The following is a 27,711-nucleotide window of genomic DNA, read 5'->3' as shown; positions in this document are numbered from 1 at the left end:
TGACTATATTTCTTCCAAAAAGTATTCCCCATCTACATCAACAGTTCCTTCCCACAGCATTCTCTTCTTACCCTTGATCTGTAGCCTGGTTTATCAATGGCACTAATAGAGCTCTACAGAAGCAAGGTAAAATGAGGAACACTGGATTCTTCACTATGAATTTTCCAAGCTACAAGCTACGCAAAATGTACTGCTGATACAATAGAGAACAGGTCCTCAACCTGTGGGTCATGACCCCTTTGGGAGAGTTGAATTACCCATTCATAGAGGTTTTCTAAGACCACTGAGAAACACAGATATTACATTGTAATCCATAATAGTAGAAAATTATCAAGTAGCAAATAATTTTGTGGTTAGCAGTCACTACAACATGAAGAACTGTTTTAAAGAGTCGTGACATTAGGAAGGTTGAGAACCACTAAAGGCATGATGGTTATGGGAGTAACTAACCATTTTCTGATTGAATTTGAGGTCAAGTCCACAGGAAGGAAATGATGCCCAGTACTGTAAACCTGTTCAAAAGCCCATGGCTTGGGAGGTTACATGTCCTAATAGGGAACATACTATTATTGTTTTACTCAATAGAAATGCAGTCAAATTGGCCTCTTAACATGTATTTATATCCACAGATTCTTTTTGCTCTGAAGCGTAAAGAAGTTTCTTTTTGCAATGGCTCTCAGTTAATACAGACTCATAACTGGTCAACGTTCTGAGAATAAGTGATTGGTGAGTATTTGGTCCTAAACAAGGAATCTCCATGTACCTAATCCTACCCGAAGTCTAGAGAAAACTGTAGAAGTTGGAATAGAAAGAATGTAAGTGCTGGAGGATGGAGAGAAGTGCTACAGTCTTCTGCTTATGTCGCAGCAGTTACAACTGTGAACTCATAGCAGTGGTAGATATTTCCACAAGCTATGCACAATATTGGGCACATCAACATGGACAGGGCAAGGACTAAGGGCATTCCATCCTGTCCTAAGGAGCAAAAGCCAATTAATTGTTACAGGAGAGGTCATCTTTATGTAGCCACAAGTAAGTTGTTCTTGTAAATAACCTCCCACACATGCTCAGGAAAACAACCCTAATGAAATGCACTGGAGGATTTAAAAAAACAAAAACTATTGAAGGTAAAGAGGATATGAAAGGACAGCATGAAAAATATGATCAAAGAGTGTGTGTGTACATGTATATACAATATCTATACATACACATATATTTGAAATTGCGTAAGAATAAAAATATTTTTAAGAAAACTGGGTTCAACGTTAACACCACTATAACGGGCTCAATTTACCAACCTGAAAATCTCTTATCCTTTTCTCAGGCCTTAGTTTCCCTTATCAACACAAGGGCAGACAGACATTGGTTGAGTTGAGAAAACAGTCAAAGCAATGTCTAAGGATCATTCTAAGAATGAAGTTGGTGGTTCGATATACTGCCTTGTTCTGATAACACTTCCTATATCTGGGTCTCATTCAGGAGAGGAAAGGAGCATCAGTAGTGGTGAATGTGTACATATAAACATTCTACCAAAACCAAGTTAATGGAAGGACAAAGAGGGAGCCAGACACAGATCACACTACCAGGCAGGAAGGAAAAGGGAGGGGTGAAATTATATAATTATATTTCAATCCAAAAATATTTTAAATGAAAAATATTAACATATTCTATTTTTAAATGAAAAGAGAAAAAATATCAAGTAAGAATAGTTTATGAGGAAAGAAGAGTGAGACACCCCCCCCCAGCAGAAACCAATCAAAGCTTTTATATAATCTCAGAGGAAAAGAATTGTCACTAAAGTTTAGTGCATGTCAGCCCACCATCTTCCTCACGTGTCTGGATTGTCTCTTCCAGTCCCTTTGGCCAACATCCCAAATACACACTAGTAGCAAGTTGGAGTTATGCTGTCTACAGATTGAGATGAAAGTTCAACCCAAATCAACCTCACAGACTCTATTGCTACTCAGGAAATACAAGCCGGAAAGCAAAAATGATGTTCTTTTCTGTCTCTAGTAGTCTTGGTGCTTCACAGAATTCCTGATACATCGTATGGATATTTAAAACCACAAGCCATTAGATCATTCATATTTGGCCAGAAGATAAAAAGTTTTTAAGTGCCCAACCATACGTCCAAGGGAATAATAGAAAGAACTCTTGAACTTCAGACAAGTGTGCAGTCATTGATATGGAGAGACAAAAGGTCACACTTTCCCCAAATACCCCTACACAGAAGGAAGTTGAATTAAATAAATCCTTAGAAGCTTTTATAAATTAAAAAAGTACAACAGATAACCACGTAGGACTTCATTGGCATCAGACAATACAATCACAACCTTAGAAGTAGATTCCCTGATGTACATCAATGATAACTGAGATTTTATTATCAAGGAGGTTTTTTAGTAAAAGTTGACAGTGGGTACTAAATATAGTAACAATAAATAACAGCTTTAATTTATCTAGATACGTAAGTCACTAGGTACTTCCTATGTACTACTCCTCTTAACACCAATTGTGATTGTTTCTACATTGAGGGTGAGAAAATAGATATAATGTATATTATATCACAGATAATCATAATGTTAGTATGTGGGAATTGGAATACAGGTCTATGTGAAGATCTTACTATTTAAACCAATATGTTGGGGCTAGAAGAGATAGCTCAGCGGTTAAGAGCACTGACTGCTCTTTCAGAGGTCCTGAGTTCAATTCCCAGCAACCACACGGTGGCTCACAACCATCTGTAATGGGATCCGATGCCCTCTTCTCGTGTGTCTGAAGACCACTACAGTGTACTCACATAAATAAAATAAATCTTAAAAAAGAAGCATTTAAGCCAATATGTTAATTTCCTCTTACAAAATATGGAAGGCTTCCATTCAAAAAGTCAAAGATAAATTTTATACTACTAGCTCAATAATAGAGCCAATATGGCTTATTATATGGACATATAAAATTAGATGCTTTGGGGCCATCAGTATGGTGCTTGCTACTAAGCCTTATCATCTGAGTTGAATCCTGAAGACACACATGGTGGAGGAAGAAAATCAACTTCTGAAGACTTTCGTTTCATATGGAAATATGTATACTCCCCTCTCCCCACACATACACAGACAAAAGAATCCCAAACAAACAAACAAACAAAAAACCAATGACTAATAATATATAGAGTGTGGAATGGGGACAATGGCCTTTCTAATATATTGGTTTATTCTCATATCAATATTTTTTTTCTAATTTAGAATTATGTGTCTGGAACACAAGACTAAGTAGACACAAAGAAAATAAACGCTGGCTACATGAATAGCCATCAAGTAAGAGGCTATAAAAGAGATGGCTATAGAGATGAGGATGGATGCAGTTCAGTGGTAGAGCAGTTATCTAGTATGGTACAGGGGTGGAGGTAAAGGGAGACTGAAGACAGTACATACAGAGAGAAGAGGCTATTTTCCTTTTTGACCTTTGTACGGGAGGTACCATTCTTGCCAATCTTGCAAAGTCAATGGAACACTCGTCAGAATATTTTTACAGCATAAAATAAATACAGGACTGTGTATATTGAAATAGATGTCAATTTTAATAATGTGTACTTATATACTGCATTAATTTAATTACCTAATATTGGGTCTTAATAAGTGCTACTATGGTATCTTTTCAAAATCTTTTTATTTTTTAACAGATCCATACCTTTATACAATGAATTTTAGTCATCTTACACACCCTGCAGCCCCTCCATCTCCACTGGCACTCTTTTCAATGTGTCGCTCTCCTTGTTTCTATGTCTTCTTTCTTCTGTCTGCTCCACTGAGTTTAATTTGATTTCCTTGTCCAAGCATGGATGGGAAGTTTGTCAACACAGCAAGGACAACTTATCTGCAGCAATGTCACTTTAAAAAGTGACACCACTCCTCCAATAAGCATTAAGTGCCAACAGTCCCTGAGGAAGGAAAGTGGTATGTCTTCTGCATACAACAGAGCCTCTACACTATTGTAATTTTAATTTAGCATAAATGGTATTTGAGGGATCTAGAATAACTAAGTATCTCAGACTTTCACTGATGACAATATCATAGGTATTGCTGCTATTACAAATTTCTGCTTATACTTATGATTAAAATGTTAAATCTTTAGTTGGAACTCAAGTGCAAACATATGCTGCCATCCCTTTGAATCTATAAAAGACTGCTTCCAGGACCCCCGTGGGCTCAAACCCCCACAAATGTTCAAGTCTCTTAAAAAATGTCATAATATTTACGTGTAACCTACATACATCCTCTTGTGTTCTCTAAATCAAGTGTGAATATCATCTAATACTAAACACAAGGGCTGGGAACATAGCCCCATAGTAGAACCATGGCTCAGCATATGTTCAGTCTCTCACATAACATAAACAAATTTTGATGCAATGTAATGTTATATAAATAAGCCACTATTCTTTTTTTGGTTGAGGAATAATAGGACAAAGTCGGCACATGTTCAGTACAGATGCAATTATTTTCCCCAAATATTTTCAACCCACAACTGGTCGAGAGCCAACTCTGTCCACATTCATAGGTCTTTCCTATTTCAAATGCTAGTCATGGATAGAAGAATTTCTGGATAAGGAACTTTCTAGAAATTTATTTCAATTTACCTAATACAGATGAAGCATACTGTTTAAAGAATTATAGGTGTAGAGGAACTGTAGAACTATTCTGACCTTGAGGCAATTACTGAATTACCAAAGAACTGTAATGGTAATACACAGGGAAGTCCCTGAAAAGCAGAACAGAAAAACCTTTTGTGCAAATTAAGAATAATATTAAAGTGGTTTTTCCATAGATCTCCAAGGACAGGACTGGGAAAGGGACTCAAAATAGAAAAAAACCAAAACAAGGGGATTTGAGTAAAATAAATGGAGCCTAAAACATGATGAAAATAGTGCAAGTTAGTACTGATTAAAGGTTGCTTTGTTCTTTGATAATCTGGAGTGAAAATTACACAAGACAAGCTATAGCCCAGACCCATGGCACATGAGGCCCTCTGCACATTTACCTCTCTTAGGTACTACTTCCCTCCTTTTGGACTTGACCTCACTTTTTCATTAGAGAGAGAGAGAGAGAGAGAGAGAGAGAGAGAGAGAGAGAGAGAGACAGAGACAGACAGAGACAGAGACAGAGAGACAGAGACAGAGAGACAGAGACAGAGACAGACAGAGAGACAGAGACAGACAGAGAGACAGAGACAGACAGACAGAGACAGAGAGACAGAAAGAGTCAGGGAAAAAGAAAGAAGAGAGAAGACTTGTTTGGGAAGGTTAAAAAACAGAAGGTGGCCAGTGGGTACCCACCACTAAGACTTACAGCCTGAGTTCAAGCCCTAAATCTGTATGTTGGAAGGAACAAATCAACTATCATAAGATATCCTCTGCCCTCTGCATACAATGGTAAGTGCACACATAAATACACATAGAAATTTCTTTTTAAACCCTGAAATTGAAGCTTCCAAATTCAGCAAAAATTTCCCTGGCAGGGAATAAAGGAGCTGATCTGAGTAAACTAGCAATTTAAAGCATAATTCTCAGCAGAGAGAATTGTTTACACAGCTAAATCCTTGCCTAAGCTGGGCCTCAGTATGCACACATACGCTGAGGTCAAAGATTCTATCTATGGAGAACAGAAGGGTTTAAGGAATATGACAACAAAAATCATGGGTATGCATTTCAAGAGTGTGTCATCCTCACATGTCCACTGGCCCTCCTACCTCTAGTCCAAGAACAATAAATCCACTGAAGCTTACTGAACAATTGAACATAGATACTTCCCACAGGAAGCCTCTCTGAGAATTAACTCCTCTTGGTGGCCCACCACCCAAAGGCTTCAACTAGGATCACTCTTACACCTCAAATTGGACAGCCTGAAATATAACCAGGCCAGATGCTGACTCTCACTTGGCAGCAGTAGCTGGAGTGCTTTAGTCTATGACACAGTGGCTTCAAAGAGACCCTCCCTTTCCTTAGAGCCAGGATCACCCAGGTAAGCAGTAGTACTTCACAGCAAAGTGGTCTAGCCATAATTCACCCCCACCTGTTATGTGTTCTTAACAATAAAATTTTTTCCCTGGGGGGTAGAGGGGGAGAAGAAATAATCACAAGTTAATTCCCTGGAAAAACTGAACATAACTCTTGTCAGTACATAAGTGAAGAAAACTGAAGTACACAGGCGCAGGTGACAGAACACTTATTGTATGCCAACTCTGTGCCAGCCCCATCACCCACAGTCTCAGTTCAATCACTTAAGCCAAATTTCCTCTGCTAGCAGTTGGGTGGAGGCGGGTCTTCTGGACATTCTTGGAGCTCCTTCCATAACTCCACCCACCCCTCTAGTCATGGTAATTTCACTGCTCTCTTCAGACACTCACTGTCTTGCTTAACTATTTTGCCAAAGCCCACACACTGTAGCATAGGAAGCCTGGATACATCTGGGAAACACTGCTTGGATAGGATTCCCTTGTCTCCCTAGGGCAGAACCTGTGTAAGCCCAGTTGGGTCTAGCTCAACAACCTTACTACCTGCCATCTCTGAATTCTGAGGGAGGGGTCTTTCTTTCTAGGCGTTCAAGGGAGCTGATAATGGGAGGAAGACGATTATAATTGGAGGAGAGGATCAAGAAGAAATACAAGTCTTACTAGGGCAACCTCAGAACTCCAATCCCTTCCTCCGGCAGACTAATCACCAGTGTCACCCAAATCACCTTCAGCCAGCATTTCCTGTGGCAGTGCCTAAACTATCTTGATGCTTAGGATAACAGAACAGCCTCAACTCAAGCACTTGTTTTCTCTAAGAAGAAAGTTAGGAGTTGCCTCGACTTTCTAGTCCAGGAGGTGGAGAAATCCCTTAACCCTGCCCCTTGCCCCCAACATATATATACACTCACATAGACTTTCCAACAACTCATTCTTCTTTCTCCCTAATAATTTGGAAATGGCACCTGGCATGATTATCCTCTTACCTCTCTTTTGACCTATTTCCAGATCTTTCCAGACCTGCCTGGGCTTAACCGTTCCTATGTCTGTGTCTATTCCCTGTACTTTCTACTGAAGAGAACCACAGCAATCCTGACCCACACCCATACCTTCATAACTCAACATTAGTTCTCCAACCACTCCAGCTGCTCCAAAAGGCACAGGAGACAAGAGTCTCTTTCATTTGTTTTGGCTCAGCCCTGCCCTCCAAAAATTCCAAGAAGCATTTCAACTGACAGAGTGAGTACACTAGAGACTTGAGTGCTATTCTTTCACTTACCATGTCTGAGGTGCTAAACCTTCCCGGCAATGAGGATACAGCCACCTTATCAGCAGGAAAGTACGTGTGTGTGTGTGTGTGTGTGTGTGTGTGTGTGTGTGTGTGTGTGTCTAACCAATTATGGTCTCACAGTCAAAAGCAGCTCATCAGTCAAGATCTACCCTAAAAACAAACAATGCCCAACCCCAGTTCAGACCTTCCTCCAAGTACATAGGTTTCCCTGTGATGTCCTTAACATGGTCATTCCCCAGAAATTCATCTGACTTTTCCCTTCAGAATTTCTTATTCTAGTCTCCAAAACGAAAAGCAGTGTGGATTCCCAAACTCTTAAACCTAAAAGGACCTCAGTGAGCATTTCACTCAAAATCAATAGTTCAGATAGGAAAACTGAGCTGTAAGAAAGAGAGGCACTGGCCCAGTGTCATACAGCCCCTAGACAGTGTTGAAGACAGGGATTAAAATCTGGGTGCTTGGGCTAGGAGAGTGGCTCAGTGCTAGAGGTTTAGTCAAGGGTTAATGAAGACCAGCAGCACTCCACCTCCAACCCCACAGAGAATATCTAGTTTCTAAAAACTAGCTCTTGATCCCATAGCACATTTAATATGCCTCATGCCATCCTAGATCCCAGAAGCATCAATAGACCCTTCAGAAAGGCTATGTTGAATCTGGAGATACTGTGTGGAGGAGGCTGTATCAGCAGGCTTCCATTAAAAACACAAAACTGATACTATTTGGGAGTCTAGTTTTTCACAGGGTACAGATCTAACTTTCACGCTGAGATAACCACTACTACACATTCTAGGGAGACACAATATTTCATAACAACATGGAGGCGAAGAATAAAAGGAATGGGTCCAAACCTAGGTAGCCAAGAGTAACAATTCCCATAAAACTTTGAAGGTGCCGAAATGAAGAGGAAGTAAGCCCATCATTAATAAAATAAGCATCCAAATGTGAGAAATGGTTATTTGGAGCCACACCCAGCTGGGCTTCACTCTCTCCAGTCAGCTTCCTGCTTGACCCAGGCTCCTGCCAGCAAGTTTCATAGGAAGTTATTTGTAGACTGGAGACAGACCATTTTTGGCAGCCTGGAGATGCAGGCTCTGCCCAGGGCACCAGAAGAGGGCTCTATTCCCTCTGCTTAGGAGCACAACACACCAACCTTCGACGTCATGTCTCTGAAAAACAATGCCGCTGATCCAAGCACCAGCTGAGATAACTTCAACTGCTTATGAGAAGAATCCAAGTCTCTGAAGTTACAACTGCTGAAGCCAGTATTAGTAAACTATTCAGGGGCCAGGAGAAAACTTACAGGCCTAGTCAAAAAGAACTACTTTCAACCCCAGGGCTAGGCTAAGGTTGATTGCAATCTACTTCAGTATGAAAGTAGATGTTTCATAGTAGTTAAAAATGACCTTTGCCTCCTAATTTTCCTGCCCTTCATGACCCTAATGCTAGAATAACATGCATGCACCACAAAGCCTGGCCCAGCATTTTGTTCATGTTCTCTCTCTTAGGAGAAATGGGAAATTCTCCCCAAGAAACAGAATTATAAAGAAGAGTGAGCGTAACAGAGCATTTACGGCACGTTATCCTCTTCTGTGGGGTAAGGCTGCCATGTCACCCTTCCTTTCTCTGAACTCCGCTGACTATTTTTTTCCTGCAATCTCGTATTACTAATCCTTACCACTCAATAAAACTTACCAAGGCTCCCAAAATCTCACAGCTGGTATCACAAAGATCATAAACTAGGCTTCAAACGACTCAATACAATCACCTGAGGTAAATTTTTGGAAGACTCCCTTGCCGATCCACAAAGATTCTGGCTTCTTGGGTCAGAGGGGACTAGCCATCAGGAAGTAAGAACCACCAAGAAAATTCCAAGGCCCTTCCCGATTTGTAAGCCTCATGATGATAAAATAAAATGGCTTGGAAACTATCTGATTGAGGGAAACACAGAAAGCATCAGTTAACTAGACGACATCTGAACAAGTGGTTTAGTAAAGGTTCTCCAAGATTGAACATAACCCACACCTGAAAAGATCAAAGATGCCATGGTCTTTCTATAGTCACTACATCCCTCTATGTTTATAAAGTATGATGACAATAATGCCTATTCCTTTCTACCAAGAACCACCACTACTTATATCCACAAACTAAAGTAGATACTTCTCAAGAGCAGGGAGAACATGGACTTATATCCTAAAAACATCAATACAAGATCTAGTTCTACCAACAGTGAGCCAAAAGCTCTTAAATCTTGCAAAATGAACATAATTGACACCAGTGTAGCAAACATGTTGTTTGAGGCTAATGAGATGGTGCCCTTAACTGATTCTAAATACCTTTTCTGACATTAGTCAACAACCCAGATTCCTAGTCCCCAACCCAAGATTACTATAATATATTCTTCAGAGGAGTGGATTGGGAATCTCTATTTCAACAAGTACCTTGAGACACTCACTACCTGAGCTTAAAGAAACATACTTTGGCACACATGCTGGTGATATCAGAGCACAGGACCAGTAACCTATATGTTCAAGGTATTTTCTGGCTCAGAAATCGTCATTCAGGGACCTTGAAGATAGGACGTGACAGAACAGGTGCTACAGGGAAAAAGAGGAGACTTTGAAAGCCTAATCAGAAAATTGTGCCAAACCTTTGAGCTATTGTCCAGAGTATTCAACCATCCTTCCATCTAGTTAAGAACCAGACAGTGGGAGGTACAGATAACTCAGCAGCCAAAACATATTGATCGAAATGCTCTAATTTAAGGCCTCTGTCAAGAGTCTTCCTGAGTTCTCTGCCTCATAAACATTCCACATTTTACTCATTCCCAGGAAATTTTCTGGCAATGAGCAGACCTTAAACACTGACCTCCCCTTCTTGGATTCTCTGAGAACTAAGGGACAAAGAACAAACATCAAAAGCAAGGCAGAGATGCAACTTTTCATGGAAGGGAGAAATGGGACATTCAGTGAGGTAAAAGCAATTTGTTTAGTTAGGCTTTATGGAGGCAACTGTAATATCCCAGCATCATACTATAGCAGACTGTCATGAGTTCAAGACTAACTTGGACTATGTACATTTCTCAGGGGGACAAAAAAACATCTAGTGCAAATTCGGAGATAAAACTAGAGTCTGGGTACATTGATTATTATTTGCGCTTCCCAATGTCTTTTAGTTAAGGTTATTTGACAGTTATCATTTACTTTATCCAAGTAATCTAGTGGTGTCCAGCCATATGCTCTCACATAGGGTGCCACAGCTCACTGCAGCTTGGCCGATTTGAAACCCTCTAGGCTATCATCTTGGGAAAATGGAGAGTTCCAGTCTGGTCTCCTAGAATTCTACTCATCCTAACTCTGCCACAAATTCCTTAAAGGATTCTCTGGACCCTTTGTCTCTCTGCCTGAAATATGGGGGTCAAATTAGTTGAGTTCCAAAGGTGCTTTCAGAGGGTCCACCCATCCTCATTGAAAAGAGGAGCTAAATCGAGCAAATCCCCATTTTAATATGCCTGCACATTCCCTCAGCCTAGGGTCATTCCGAGCTGAACTCTTTAGGCAGTTAAGTGCGCTGGGTGAATGACAGCGGGTAGGCGGGCAGACAAGCAGGAAGGCGGCAGCCCCACCCTCCTTTGAACAGGAAGCTAGCTACATCCTCTTTTCCCCACCCTCAGCAGTACATCTCCAGACATACCAAGCAGAAGCAGTGGGGGCAGGGGGAAGATGAGGCCTAAAAAGAAACCAAATATGCAAATTACCTCAGTGCACTAAGGAACCATCTGAAAGTAGGAAATGAACTAGGGCCCTGAGAAAGAGCAGGGAGGCAACCCCAATGTCTACTAGGACTAAGCTATTCAACCTCACTTTGCTAGCCTTACAGGAACAATTAGGCATGGTCTGGTACAATAAACAGACCTGGCCAATCCACTAAAGTGGAAGCCAAATATCAGGACCTCATATACACAGGTATTTCACCAGTATATCTTTCTTGGGGTAAGAATACAGCCATGTCATAGGTAGGGATAGGGTATACACATGAGTGAATATTTATGAATGACTAAAGGGGCTTTTAATGAATCTCGAAGCCAAGAAAACCCATATCAACCTTCATGGCTACATGCCAGCTCACTTTCCAGGGCCATCCCCTACACCTTGTGACTGGGCCCCAGCCCTCCCCACATCCTGTTCTCAGAGAACACATGGCTGCCTAGGGAAAGATAATGTCATTACCACACTTCCCCTCTGTGGAGGAGGATCTGATTGACTGGAGAGGGAGCCAGAGTTCTCTGCCTGATCAGGCTAAATAATCTGAAATAAATCTCCTAGTTTGACAGATGGACAGGAAGAGTGACTAGATAATCTTGAGATCACCTGATACAGAGAAGGATACATACCAAAAGACATAGGATGACAGAACAAATTGCTTCCAGAAAAAGTTAATGAATTTTATGGGGTAAAAGGCCAACTTTTACATTTCAAGATTGTAAGACAACCATGCCAGTGTCCTTCTTTGATCAGTGAAGCAGAAGACAAAACACAGAAAAAAATGTATTTTCAAAAGGTTCCCAAGTGTCACACAAGTCTCACACACAGTAATCCTAAATACCAGCTCTGGCATTTCTGCTAAGGCAGCATGATTTAATGGGCCTAGAGTGACATTGCCCAACTTAGGAAAAGAAAATGATTTCCAATCTTTAAGAGCAGCAACTAAACAAATTTAGAGTTGTGAAGGAGTGCCACAGCCCTACTCATTGTTAATGTCTTCACTTCTCTCTAATCAGCTCATTTCCTGGCTCCCCCCCCCACCCCACCCCCATTTTCCCTTTCTAGCCTATAAATATATAATAAAGAGCGTGGCTGAACATTCCATGTTCAAGGAGGTCCTCCTAGCTGATCCAAGGTCAAAAGTCAGGAGTCAGAAGTCATTCTTCAGTAATGCCTGACTGAACACACTATTCTTCAGTGCGACAGGAGCCTCACTGGGCTTCTAAGGGAAATTTCAGCTTCCCAAGCCTAAGCATGTTGTTCGTAACTCTCATACAACTTGCTGCTACCCACACCCAAACTTACAGCTCAGTTCAACTCTTGGCTGCATAAAGTTAATCACATAGGCCTTGAGAAAATGAAGATTCTCAAAAATCCTCCAGCAGAGTGTCATATGGCCCTATAACACCAGGATTACTCTTTGAGAAGGCCCTACTTAGGTCAAACAGAAAGGGAGGGTGGAGGCTTTGTTAGACAATACAGAACATACAATCTACTAGTTTTGGTCAATCCATAGTTTCCTAAAACCTTGTTGTTGTGCCCTCTAAATTTACAAGCTCATCTACCAATTTCCTGAAGCCAGTAAAAGCTTTTCAGCAAAAAGTGCAACAACAAATTTTTAGCACCCTACCCACCACATATCAGTATCTTCACACTCAAGCACTAAAGTGAATGCACAGGCACACACTCAGTTAAATATATAATATAAATTATATTTATATTATATATTTATAATAATATAAGATATATTATATCTCAGTGTGGAACAAAAACATTCTTCTCCATTATCTTAACTTTCATCTAGTGTCTTCAGAAAGGAACAGAAAACAGGGCCACCAGCATCTCTCCAGAAATCACCAACAGTTTCTCAAATGGCCTAAGCAACAAACATCGTTGTGCAATTTTAGGAAGCAGAGGAAGTCCTGAGTGAAATCTTGAGTGAATGTGTGCTGTTGACACGGGTACCAGCTCAGACTCACGCAGGAACGAGAAAACCTTCCCTGCAGAATGAGGCTCAGAGCAAACGTACAAAACCTGCTCTCTGGGAACTGAGTGCAAGCAAGTGTTGACAGTGTAGACAAAAATCCACCATAGCACCCCCAACCCTGTATTCATGGCCTGAAGATCACTCCCCTACAGGGGCTGCTCCTACGGAGACTAGCTAAACCAGAATCCTTGATCCAGCTGTACGCCATAAACCCTGACTTCTTGTTCATCTGTTTGTAACAACCCTGCCTAAGCCGTCTTCAGCTGTATGCAGTAATCCCACCTTTCTACTCAAATCAGAGTGCTGTGGCTTCTCCGGCAGAGATACCAAACCAACAGATCCTAACTATTTCTGTGTCTCTGTGTATTTGTCTTTTCTTCATTTCCTGGCTGCCCTAGTGAGCTATGTCCCTGGAGGCTGTAAATAGATATGGCATGCAATCAAATACAACTCTATAAATCTATCTATAAGTCTAACAGGACGTGGATAATCAACTAAAGCTACCTCTCAACCTACCATGGACATTTCAAAAAGGAATCATACCCCTATAAGAGAGAGAGAGAGTGTGTGTGTGTGTGTGTGTATGCATGATAGAGGGTGTTGAATGCTCAGAAAATAAAAGGTACTTGCCACCACACCTTACTGAAAGAAATTTTTGTTGGATAGAGGTAATATGTAGATCAGTGAGTGGGCAACTGTCCTATATAGCAAGGGCAGAGGGGAAAATACCCAAAAGCAACTGAGAAAACACGAAGAATCCAAACAATCAAGAACAAAGTGGAGATACGAGGGAGATTTCTAGACAAGGGAAATATCTAGACAGATAACTTTTTACAGTGCATACATTCGTGTGTGTGTGTGTGTGTGTGTGTGTGTGTGTGTGTGTGTATCTGCCAAACCATTCCGGGTTCTGGGGATCAAACTTAGGTCATGAGGCTTGGTAACAAGTGCCTTTATCTCACTGAGCCATCGCAATGAATGAAGGATAAAACTATGACAAGAAATAAATGAAAGGGATGGGGTAATTATAATGTTATGAAGAAACCAAACAGAGGATCCAGGACAAAGAAAACCAATTCATGTCTTCCAAATGCCACAGAGAGACATATGATAAATGAAAACCTTACAAAGGGCATCAAGTTAAATGTTAAGACCTCTGCTCCCATCTCCCAGGCGTTCCCAGAATCTATCAGAAGAGAATGAATTAGACCTTCTCACCAAGTCGTTTTTATATGCCAATTCATTAGATGTAGGAGTGAGGTGTGTCACAGGCAGAGAAAGAAATATTCAAGAAAAAAATTGACAAATTGGGCTAATGCACAAGACAGGGAGGAAGCTGCTTCTATTGCTTCACTAAGATACCAGTGTAGCATGATAAGCCTAACACCTACAGATCTCACAGGAACTTTGTTATCAAATTTAAGGAACCTACTACCATCTACCTCATACAGAGAACCCATCTTCTTATGGATAGATCAAGGGGGGCAATCATGACAAAAAGCTCAACTCTCACCCAATTCACCCCCAACCACACATAGAAAAAAGGAAATGAAATCTACCAACGCAGAAAGGACCTGGGTGTGGGCCCCAGCCAAGACTGCCTGACCTCTTCAGAAGAGCAAGGGTTCACTCATTTCACAAACTATTTTTGGCCTCTTGAGTAAGGGTTCCTCTAATCATCGTCTCTTCTACACATTCTCTATCTCACTCATACCGTAGCCACCCTTTCTTCTCTGGATCTCACACACTTCTTTCCCCTGACTCCTTCAACCTGAGACCTTTAAGTTTGTACATCTGGGGTTTCTCACAAAGTAGTAAACACCCACAGATTCTCAATCTGTTCACCCGTCCACCCGGAAAGCAGCAGCAGAAGACTTGAAAGGTGTGTCCCCTGCAAAACAGATCAGTCATGGTCATCACTGGCGCAAATGTCAGTTTCCTCATCTATTAAAAGAAAATCAAACAGAACTACTGCTCTCCAGGGGGACACACCTACAACTTACAGGCAGAGGGGCTGGGGAGATGGCTCAGGGATTAAGAGTAATTACTGACAGAGGACCACCTGAGTTCAGTTCCCAGTACACATCAGATGGCTCACAAATATCTATTATAACTCTAGGTCCAAAACATGAACATGTCTCTGTCTCTCTCTGTGTCTCTGTCTCTCTCTCTCTCTGTCTCTGTCTCTGTGACTGTCTGTCTCTCCCTCCCTCCTTTTCTCCCTCCCTCACACATACAAATAAATAAAATAGTTAAAAAACAGTTTTATCATAAATATTTAGAGAGTAAAATACGATGAGATTTAGGGTAAGATGACATTATTAAGCACATAGCTAGGTATATTCTCATACTCATGTACTTTTCTCATAAATCCCAATGAAGTAAATATTCCTACTAATCTGAACATTAAACGATTGGAAAGCTGTGTGTGTCAAAAGTTAAGGTACTACACCCAAGGACTTAGAGCTATAAGTAATGGTTGAGAATTAGTCTACAAATAGGCCGACTGCATTTATCTATGGCTATCACTTCTCTTCCCTCAAATCACCTTAATGCTGACCAGATCCCAAACCCTGAGCTTAAAGAAGTGATCTCCATTGTCACTAGAAAATCATTTACGTCAACCTCAGTCACTCACTACTCACAAAAACATGTTAGTCCTGATGAGCAGAAGGATCTTTTCATATTCCTTGCAACTATTTCATCCCTAGGTAGAGGTACAAAACTTGGAAAAAGAGTAAGGATAAGACTAATGATGAGAACTCTTCATTCATTTGTGCCCTGGAAGTAATAATTGGTAGGAAGCCCCGTAGCTTTGTCTCCTAGAACTAATGACATAAAACTAGGTGAGCACCTAAAATTCTAGGTATGTCTAGAAGAGGCACATATAGCAGCATGGAGAAGAGAAGGCATTCCTAAATCAAGTCCTGCTACAATTCTGACCTTTACATGGGACTGAGTGACATAGCCTTGGACTCATATTCCATTTACAACAAAATTCCATAATATAACAGGGCATAACTGCTCAAACAGGCATGTACCCAAAGAACCACACAACAGCTAACAGAGTGCAATGAGTAAAAGGACTACAAAGGAAATGAGGGTGCCTCTCTTGCCATGTAGGCCTACTACTATAGACACACCAGGAAAGAACCCTCACGACTCCGCAATCTGTCTTCCTCCAAAAGGATTCAGTATTCTTTCTTTCGAAAGTGGTCCCACAACAACACAAGGAGGTACCTTCTCAAAAAGATGGGTTAGATTTTAGGGCACTCAGCAATACCCAAGGATGGAGTATGGAGGAAGGAGCAGGAAGAGCTGGCTGCAGTCCTAGAATCCGACCTTGAATGCAGCTTTGGACTCTGTGTTTGCTGTCAAATCTCTCTAATTACTATCTACCAACAGCAGCGGCCTACTTACCAGCTCTGGGGCCACCTGCAATGAAAAGCAAAGGCATACAAAGGAACAGGAAGGTGAAGGAAGATCATCTACAGGGGTTTTTCCTACTCTGAAGATCCAATTTTAACTCCCTTAGGTAATTATGACCTCCAATTGTAACCCAAAAGGAGACAGAGTAGCTTAGTTAGTTGGCAACAAGCAGCCAAATTATAACTCAGAACTAAAAGACCTATAATGTATCTGGTTCAAGAAAAAAAGGACTTCTGGATATCTAAGAAATAGCTGTAAGGCTGATCATGGCGTAGAATCCTACCATCTCAGACGCTGAGGTACAAGGACCCTTTGAGACCAGCCTGAGCAACGCAGGGAGAGCTTTCCTCAGGAATAAAAAACTGGATATATAATACATTGGTAATACAATAGACACAATCTTTATTAGAGGTGGTTGGCAACTGTTTCTTTGAGCCCCATCCCGCCTCTGTTACATCTTTCTGTTTTTTCTTAACAATACCTTTTAAAAAGATTTATTTTTAATCATGTGTAGGCGTACATGTCTGTATGGAGGAATGTGTATATGAAGGCAGGTGCCCAGGGGTGTAGCCTCAGAACCCCTGAAACTGGAACTACAGCCAGTCGTGAGCCACCTAGCATGAGTGCTGAGAATAGAATCCAAGTCTTCTGAAAAAGCAACAAGCTGAACCGTCTCTCCTGCCAACAATTCTTTCGTATTAGTTATGATTTTTTTACTTACCATACAAAGAGATGAGTTTCACTCTGGCATCTGCATTCATACTGCTTTTGCCCCTCACTAAATTCCTCCTTACTCCCCTTACCTGTCCTGCTCCTGCTGAACCCCTTCCACTAACTGCCGTCTGCTTTCATGTTACATGTATTCTATTATCCTTTTTTGATTTTTTCCCCTTCTGCCCATCTGTTAAGGTCACTCTATATATCCACACTCACTCATATACATATATGTATGACTTAAAACCCAGGATCCACATGAGAGAAAACATGTAAGTATGAGTACTCTGCTTAGTAGGATTTCCAGTTCTACCCATTTTCCTGCATATCCCACGATTACATTTTTTTCTAACAGCTGAATAAAAATTTTTATATATACTGTTTATTTTTTCCATTCAACTTACTCTTTCTTGGTTATCATGAATGGCATAGCAATAAACATGGATCTAAAGCAATTGTCTTCTGCCATGCAAGCCTTTAATCCTAGCACTAGGAAGTTAGATGTAGGATTATTTCTGTGAGTTCAAGGTCAGCCTGGTCTACATAGTGAGTTCCAGGATAGCCAGAGCTCTGTCTCAAAAGAAAAAAATAAAAAAAAAAGATCAGGGTTGGGGATTTAGCTCAGTGGTAGAGCGCTCACCTAGCAAGCGCAAGGCCCTGGGTTCGGTCCCCAGCTCCAAAAAAAAGAAAAAAGAGAGAGAGAGAAAAAAAATAAAGATCAAAAACAAAAAACAAACAAAATAATGGTCTTGCCCAGTACTAGACTCCCGTGTGTTGTAGTACTGACATGCTGGCCAGATGTGCCCACAGATTAAAAATAGTGACAGGACAGTTACGGGGAAACCAACTGCTTCCTGATTGGATGAGCCCTCCTCCTCCACAGGAAAGATTCCATGCCTGGTCAAAAATCCGTGCCTGAGATCATAGATAGACCCTAGAGGAGAACCTACTTAATGGTGTTTTGCTAAATGGTCATGCTGTCAAACCTCATTATAAATACTTATGTTTATATTCATAGATTTGTACTGCTCTCAACGCTGCTGGTCAGAGACGCTTTTTTTTTTAACAGTGGTTAGTAGTTAATGCAGAGACTGGTCAAAGTCCAAACACAAGTATCACTGAGTGCTCAGCTATGGATGAGTTATCATTACCAATCTCCTCCAATTCAAGTCTCAGGAAACACTGCTGAAAGGGGAGTGGGGTAAACAGAATCGATGGTTGAGGGGGAGAGCTGTAAAATGTGGACATCTAGACATGAAATGGCTGTTGTGCACACAAACTCACAGATGTGAAGCAGGGAAATTGGTAGATGGAATGCTAAATATACATTATATAAATGTACTAAAACTTCAAAGAATTAAAAAACAATCTTTCCAATGGATGTAAAAGTATCTCTGTGGTAGTACTTAAAAGTGACTTGGGTAATATTGCTTACTCATATGGCAGTTCTATTTTTAGTTTTATGAGAAACTGCCACACTGATTTCCATAGTTACTGTACCAGTTTACACTCACAACAATAAATGAATAAGGGTTCCGCTTTCTCCACATCATCACCACCAGTTATTTGTCATTTGACATTTTTATATAAAATAACCATTGTGACCGAGGTAAAGTCAAATCTCTAATTTAAATTTGTATTTCCTTTATGGCTAGGGATAGTGAACTTTTTTTTAACTCATTGCTGGGCTAGAGATGGTTCGGCATGCAAGAGGTACTGGCAGCCAGATCTGGCAATTGTAGTTCAGTCTCCAAAACCCACATAGTAGAAGGAGAGAACCAATTCCCAGAAGTTGTCCTGCGACTTCCACATATGTATTAACTATAGGCTAGAGAGATGGCTCAGCAGTTACGAGCACTAACTGTTCTTCCAAAGACTTGCATTCAATTCCCAGGCACTAGACAGCAGCTCAAAATCATCTGTAACTCCAGATGTAAGGGATCCAGTGATCTCTTCTGGCCTTCCTGAGCACCAGGAATGCACATTTTTCATAGATATACATAGAAGCAAAAAATATTTTAAATTAAAAATTATATCTATTGACCATTTGCTGCTTCTTCTCTTGAGAACTGCTTGATCATTTCATTGGCTCATTGACTGGAAGGTTTTGTGTGTTTAACTTTTGCAGGTCTTTATATATTAAGTTGTCAATAGTACATTTGAGTTTCCCTCCTGTGACTAGGCCTAGATACTCATGATCTGCTTAGGAATTTCTCTCACAGGACTAGGGAGAAGAAACCCATCCTTCAGACATGCCTACATTCTGAGTCTCACTGTGGCTCTTCGCAACTTTCCTTCTATAGGAAAGAGAGCCGAGTGGAGACAAGCATACTATCTCAGGTCTGCAATTCGGAAGTCAGAGAAATAACAATGAGAGTTCAAGACTAGGTTGACTACATAGTGGTATTTGTGTCAAGAAAGTGAGAGGAGGAGACAGGATACAGGGAAGATGAGCTCTTTTAGAAGCTGTTTAGAGAAAAGAAACCCTAAAATCTCCTTATATTTTTTCCACATTAGCCATCTCCTCATAACCCTGGGAAGACACACTTAATCTCTAATCGGGGTCCCTGACATGGAGCAGTGGGGAAACAACCACAGACAACACCATGAAATGGGACCAGAATATGGGCACGGGCTTGATGCACTCTGAATGTACGGCAGCAGCAGGGACTGGGACCTAATAGAGGCTGACCTATGGGTGGCCCTACTCCCTAATGGGGAATAAAGGCTACTGGGTTAAACAGGAAGTAGAACACAGTGTTCAATTCCCAAGTGCCCTGTCTTGCACACAAGACAGAGCACCATCCCAGCACTTCCATATAGAGCTGAAGAGTGAAGTCACCAAGTCCTTAGGCTCTTACTCACCAACTGCCTGTAATGTTCCTACTGACTGAATGCCTTGGTGCCCACAGCATTACTCACCTCCCATTCTGTGCTATTCCCATCCCCACCCCAGCCCAACTCTGCAACATGCCCAGACAATGAACTCACCCTACAAAGAGAGCTACTCATTTCCCTTGGGACAACGTAGTTACTTTGAACCCCACACCTTCCCCAGTATTTTTGGGTTGAGGGCTACAATTCCCATTTCCTTTAACCCTGACCAAGTTTAGGGAATTCCCAATTGAGCTATCAGGGCCAGGTCTACCTTCAGGTACCAGAGTATGAAGAGCCCAGAGTAAAATCTTAGTTCATCTCAACTGTATTTTTGCTGTATATCCACTGGGATAGGACTCTCTTTTCTCAGTTTATTATCTTGCAAGTAACAAAGAGAAGCTCCCATCAGAGTTACAGTTATCTTAACTTTTACCCAAAATTGGGATCACTTAGGGAATTAGTTAAAAATCCTTATGCCCAGTCTTAACCAATACCAACTAGAGCCTATATGAATGCCTATAAATATGCCGATATGTGGTACACAGTTTGAGCACAAGGTTGGGAGACAAGTCTAGCTCCCTCCACCCAAAGCTTAGCTTCTACTGTAAGTAGAGATGCTCTAACAAGTAATCTCCAGCTTCCTTATTAGGCCACTAAGGTCATGAGTTTAGATCATCATTATCATTAGTGAGGGTGTTTGTTGAATTATTTTTGTTCGGTTTTGCTTTGTTTGTATATAGTCCTGGAGAGCCTGCTGCTCACTATGTTGTCCAGAGCAGCCACCAATGCTTTATCTCCCACCAATACTCAGTATTGAGCAAAGAGGAGGTGTCATGGTTTGAATATGCTTGGCCCAGGGAGTGGCACTATTTGGATGTGTGGCCTTGTCGGAGTAGGTATGTCACTGTAGGTGTGGGCTTCAAGACCCTCACCCTAGCTGCCTAGAAGTCAGGATTCTGCTAGCAGCCTTCAGATGGACTCTCAGCTCTGCCTGCACCATGCCTATGTCTAGATGCTGCCGCATGGCACTTCAATGATAATGAACTGAACCTCTGAACCTGTAAGCCAGCCCCAATTAAATGTTGTCCTTGGTCATGGTGTCTGTTCACAGCAGTAACTAAGACAGGAGTGTAGCTCCCTTAAAAGCTGTTTAGAGAAAAGAAACCCTAAAGTAACCCTCGTATTTTCTCCACATTAACCATCTCCTCATGACCCTGGGAAGCCAAGCTTATTCTTTAATCAGGGTATCTTACATGAAGCAGTGGGCAAACTTTCTTAAGGTGAGATTTCTGACAGGTACTAACAACCCCCAACCCTGAACTCCTTTCATTTCTTCAGCAGTTCAGATGCATACACATGTTAGGCAAGCACTCCATGATTAAGCTACTTTGCTGGCACTAAGTTCTCCCTTTTGAAACTTTCCATTGACTCCAGAAGAGAAATATTACATTTAACATATATATCTGTCTCTGCCATCTTTTACAAAGAATTCAGAGAACTAACTAGTGAATCAAAAAAGTGAAAAGAAACTGGTCCTGTTAGCACATGCCAGTTGGAAAACTAAAGTAGAAGCAAGAGGATCAAGAGTTCAAGGTTATCCTCAGCTATATGGTGAGTTCGTGGCTAGACTGAGCTACATTAAATACTGTCTCCAAATAAAAATAAATAATGAAAAGAAAAAGACAGGAAACTAAATCAATGTTCACATTCCTATAAAGGAATAAGACCCTATATTGGTTAGGTCTAAGTAAACGCCAAGCAATTCTCACTTGCTAGTTAGGAACTGTGTGTATGACAAAGGCCAAGTAAGTTACTGGCACAACCAGATGTAAAGGCCAATTAGCCTTGAGAGCAATGGTCTCACACTAGCAACAGGATGGATGACATGGGCAGACAACTGCCAGGCCCCAAGAAAAAGAAAACGATGGAACAGCTGGCCAACCCCACACAGCCCTTAACTGCAAGAATTCTCCCTAAACTTCATCTTTTTAAACTTCACTTCTGATTCAAACTTTTGAGAGACTAGGGGAGATTAGTAGCAACTGGAATAGGGAAAGGGCCAAATATTCAAAAGGGATTCTTCCTTACAAATCTCAGAACTTTGGCCTAGCCATGACTAGAAATGTCTGTCTCCCTTTCCCACATCCAATCCTGCAGAGTCCAAAACTCATCTTCTTACTGTCCTTTGAAACCTGCCCCATGATGGATTAGATAAGCTTACAGTTCTTTACTCCCTTTGAACCCTGATTTCTCTATATGAAGAGATAACTCGTAACTTGCTAACCAGAAAGAGTTAGTAGGTATACATTAAGAACAGTAAGGGGTTTGGGGTGGGGCTTCACAACTACGAAGTATACCACAAATGAAGAGAATTACTACCATTTGTGCTGGTGTTACTTGTCTCGTCTACACCACCAGTGAGAAGACTAGGGATGGGTGTATCAAAGTTGATAGAAGTCCTGGGGCTCCTTCAATCCCCAACACCACATTAACCAGGTACTAGCTCATGCTGATAATTTCAGCACTAGGTAATCTATTTCAAAACAAAACCAAAACATAGCAGCACAGAAAACAGACATAGGGTAAGAAAGCAATAAAGTTAGGGTCACTTGACAATATTTTTAGAGCAATACCAGAAAACCTGAAAAGAGGTATCTAATTCATATCAATCTTGGCTATTTTAAATAGGAGTTGCCTCCTAGAAGTAGAACCTCATCTCAGCTTCCTAACCTTAGTGCTTTCCTTTCTGAGCTGCTCAACAGCTAAAAGATCTTGCTTAAAAAGAATCTTAATGGTTTTGAAGATTTTGTGAGCTTGGCTCTTCATACCAAAGGTTCAATCCTAGTAGAGTATAGGGAAGAAATACTCAAACCTTCCCTGGAACACAAGCTATACAGGACACACTCAGGTCTAGGTTTCCTCCCTTCTAATTTCTACCTCGGAACTTTGCCAACAAGACCTAGAGGGACAAGTCAGTGAGGTTACAAATGATCTACAAAAGAAAAGCCTATCATAGCCCTTGTTCTAGATGGTAAAGTTTGCCATTTTCTGTGTGATTAAGATCAGTTATCTACATCAATTTAAGATGAGTTAATAATCCCAGTACTTGGAAGACTCAAGTGGGAGGATTGCCAGAAAATGGAGATCAGCCTGGTCTAAATACTGAATTCCAAGGCAGCTAGGGTTATACAAAACCCATTTTAAAGACAAACACACACACAAAACAAGGGGTTAGGGTAGCCACAGCAATCTAACTGGAAATCTGCAGAGCATTATTTACTCAACTAATTACATATTTTTGCACTATCCCTTGAAAGAACCAACAGAGTTTACATGTCCCACGGTCACATGGCTTAGGACATGTGGTAGAGAGATCAAAGCTGATTATACAGCAATGCCTCATTGATCCCAAATGGTCTATGAATAAGCTGGTCCAAAGTGAACTTTTTTCTGATAACTGAAGCTTACCCTTTTAAATATAATAACCATTCCTAATGGTGAGCTGAACGTTTTCATCTGACATGCTCTACTGCCTTTGTCAACAGAGGCCATTAAAACATGATTTAAACTTCCCTGAGCACTTGAATCCTATATGCTTGACTTTCTACAGAGCAAACAGCTGAGAGCGCTCCAATTTGACCTTATCCAACTTGCCCATTAACTGAGGCTAGCATGATCAGCCACACTTTATTAACAGGAGAATACAAAGCTGAACAAAGTTAAAGAACTACCCGAAGGTTACAAAGACACTATGGAAGTACTGACCTTCCCACAAGGCTGACCCACAGGGATTACCTTGGATGGAATTCTTACACAGCTAAACAACAAACCACACAAACTCCCATGTAGGGTTTAGCTCAGAAGTAGAGAGCTCTCTCACCTGACATCCGCAAAGACTTGGATTTAATCCCTAGCACAGCTTATAGCTTAGTCATACACACCCAAAAATCCCAACCCATTTTTCTTGCTGGGCATGGTGGCACACCACATGTAATTAGCACTTTGAAGTTGGTGAGTTCTAGGCCAGCCACAGCTACTTACTAAAACTGTCACACACAAAAAGGAAGGGAGGGAGGGTAAAAGGGAGGAAGGGAGGGAGGGAGGGAGGGAGGGAAGGAAGGAAGGAAGGAAGGAAGGAAGGAAGGGAGGGAGAGATAAAAAGAAAAATGTCTTTCTTTTCTTTCCTTTTCTCTTTCCAGGAAGTAATGTCATATCTTTGCTTTCTGTACGTTACAATAAGTCAGAACGTTCCAATACTCAGTCTGTAGGCTACTTCCTGTTTGTCGAAAGGGGAAAGCAAAAATACCTACAGTGACCTAGAGGCCCAGCACAGCCAGAGTGAGCCTCTAGTGGGAGAGGTTGCTTGATTTAAAGCAAGGTAAGCAGATGCTCTACTCTACACACCATGGAAATCTGGCAACTGAAAACACAAAAGCACAGTGGAGCTTGCCACAAATGGGAAGAAGGAAGCCAGCATTTCTGGTAATTGTGCTTTTCCTCTCTTGGTTTGGCCTCTTGAAATGGTCAATATACTCCTATTAGTAAATTTCTAGGACTAGGACCCGTAACAAATAGACTAGATTTACTTATTGTTTGTTTGTGTTTCTTTATACATTTGTATTTTACAAGTCACCATCTCCCTCAACTGGGTGGCTGGGGAACATGTGGACACTCTGAAGAGCCGCTTTTGTGCACAGAGTATGGCATGTTAAAAGAAGAGAGGAGATTTAATTCTGCCTCACTGTTCCTTGGCAGGCCTTCGCACTGGTCTCCTTTGCAGAAACTGCAAAGGCAGGTGCCCACCGATGCACACGCGGATGCACTCCCAGTTTTGCTCCTTTCGTCTCACACGGCTTCGCTTTTCAGCATTATTCTGTTACTCAGGCCTTTCATTTAGGTGCTGCCGAGAAACAAACTATTCCAAACTGGAAACCCGCAACACAGGGATGAGGCCACTACGTAAGTATGCAAACTGCCTCACCAAGATGCATTCTCCAAAGATCATTTGAGACACACATGAAAGCCCAGCAATTTCTCTTCCGGGATGAGCCCAGAAAGAGAAGCAACCCTCAATATCCTTTGTTACAGTAGAAAAAGTCCAAACCTCCCATATCAGTACACCTTCTCCTAAGCAAGCAAGTGCTCCTGATGTATTTTTATTTCCCATTTGATATGTGCTATACACAACATAGTAACTCAACCTTGAAATGCCAGCACTGAGGTGAAAACAATGGCTACTAAATTCAAGGGCATCCTCACCCAACATAGCACAAAAGAGTTCAAACCTGGACTACAGGAGACCTTGACACAGGGCGAAAAAAGAGGGCAGGTGGAGAGATAGCTAAGCAGTTAAAAGCATGTACTATTGTTCCAAAGGTCCTGAGTTTGCTTCCCAGCAAATGTTCTGGATAGCTCACAATCACCTATGACTCCAGCCTCAAAGTAGCCAATGCCCTCTTCCAGACCACAAGATCATTTACACCCACATGCACATACCAACGAAGAGACACAGATTTTTTTTAATTCAATATTTTTAAAAGAAAAGAAAATGTATGGACTTTTTACATGTACAAAGTTCCACCTATTTCTTCATTTTCTTATTTATACCCATTCAGAATTTAAAACCTGATTTGACAAAATAACTACCCTATACCTAAGGAGTTTCTTTTTCTCTTAGCTACATGGAAACAAAGCAAATTGCAGAACAATGTGGATAGTGCAATATGCATGCTTAAAGGTTCATGTGTGTAAATGTATTTAAAATAGTCTAAAGCAGGATGTGGCTGCACACACCTGTAATCCCATAGGTGGAAGCTAAGGTAGGAGGATGAAAAAAGTTCAAGGCTAGTCTTGGCTTCATGTAAAATGTCTCAAAACATGAGAGGGGTAGGGGCAGGCAGACATACAGACAGACAGATAGACAGGGGAAAAAATTAAAAGTCTATATTCATATTGGTTAAAAATGGTCCCCTCAGAAGAGCAGTCAGGCACAGAAGACTTCCTATTTTTCAGGTTTTTCTCATTTCTTGTCCTTCATTTGATTGAGAAAGTGTGGTGGCTTGAATGAAAATGGTCCCATATGTTCATAGGAAGTGGCACTGTTAGAAGGTGTGGCCTTATTAAAGGAAATGTATCATTATGTGCAGGCTTTGAGGTTTCAGATGATCAAGCCAAGCCCAGTGTCACTCTCTCTTCCTGCTGCCTGAGGATTCAGAGGTAGAACTCTCAGCTCCTTCTCAAACACTCTGTCTGCCTAAATATTCCCTGATGATAAGGACTAAATCTCTGAACCGTAAGCTGACTTTCTTCATAAGTGTCACCATGGTCATGGTGGCTCCCTATAGCAATAAAATTCTAAGACAGAGTCTCACTAAGTGGCCCTAGCTGTCCTGAAACTCACTATGTAAATGAGATTGTTGTCAAATAAATAATCCTTCTGTCTCTTGCTGCCTCTGCAATGCTGGAATTACAGACGTACATCACCTTACCTAGCCCTTTGTTGTTTGCTGTTTGTGTTTTTTATCAAATCAAGTAATGGATTCATTTCATAATGAAAACAATGGCACACATCTCTAATCCCAGCACTTGGGAGGCACGGGCAGGTATATCCCCGTATGTTTGAGACTAGCTTGGTTTGCACTGAGAACTTCAGGGTAGGCAGAGCTTCATCCAGAAAAAAAAAATCTCAAAAAGTCATAAAAGAAAGAAGGAAGGAAGAAAGGAAGGAAGGAAGGAAGGAAGGAAGGAAGGAAGGAGCAAGGAAAGAAGGAAGGACAAATGAACAAGTCTGTAGTAACAATTTTGGAGTTTTGACTTCTTTGGAAAACACAGAAATATTGTAAGTATATGTTTTCATCTTAATCCCAGGTGTGGGACATGGGGGCTCCTTCAGATTGTCCACAGCAGGTGACTATGATTTTCCTTGTACTCTTGCAGGGTGGTGATTTTACCACTGACAAACCATTTCTGTGACTGTGAGTTCTGGGGACTTTTCAGAGGAGATTATATGAGGCAGGGTAGGTTGGCATTTGATGGTTGGTTGCAGTTTGTTAAGTATTCATGCACAAAGAAGAAACAACAACAAAAAGAACTTAGATATCCAAATGGCAAACATTAAACTTGCCCCAAAGGAACCTGATGCTCCTAACCAGCAGAAAGTAGCCTAATGATGTCACCCCCTTTCCCCTTTCCTCCTTTCTCCCCCCTTTTCTCTCATATCTAGTGTTAGGTGGTTGAAAGGGTGAAGAAACATGGAAGAAAGAAGAACCTACAAGCAGCAAATTCCAGCTACACAAACTCCACATCGGGGTCTATTCGCCTGTAATCCTAGCTACTCAGTGGGTGGGCAAAGGCAGCAGAATTTCAAATTCAAGGCCTACTTTAGCTACTGAGAGAGTTTAGGTTTAATTTAAAGAGATCTTCCAATGCAAATTTATCAGGCCATGATAGTATACACCTGTAATGCCAGAAGTCAGGAAGTGGAAGCAAGAAGGTCATCCTCAGCATATACAGCATGTTTAAGGCAAGCCTGCTTGCTCTACATGAGCTATCTCAAGAATAGTACATGATAAAATAAAAAGTAGAAAGAGTGCTGCGAGTGTGGTTTAGAAGTAGAGGGCTTGCCTAGCATATTCAAGGCCCTAGGTTGAATT

General features: G+C 41.2%; 1 protein-coding gene across 1 annotated transcript in view; it reads right to left on the bottom strand.

Annotated features, from left to right (window-relative positions):
- Nucleotides 1–27,711, bottom strand: part of Msn (moesin) — a 67,853-nt gene that overhangs the window by 23,205 nt on the left and 16,937 nt on the right. The gene's annotated exons all lie outside the window — the stretch shown is intronic.

The sequence above is a fragment of the Rattus norvegicus genome, chromosome X, assembly GCF_021556685.1.
Source record: "Rattus norvegicus strain SHRSP/BbbUtx chromosome X, alternate assembly SHRSP_T2T, whole genome shotgun sequence".
In the NCBI taxonomy this organism is placed as follows: Eukaryota; Metazoa; Chordata; class Mammalia; order Rodentia; family Muridae; genus Rattus; species Rattus norvegicus.
Note: the sequence above shows the minus strand (reverse complement) of the source record. Positions and strands in the feature narration are given on the sequence as shown.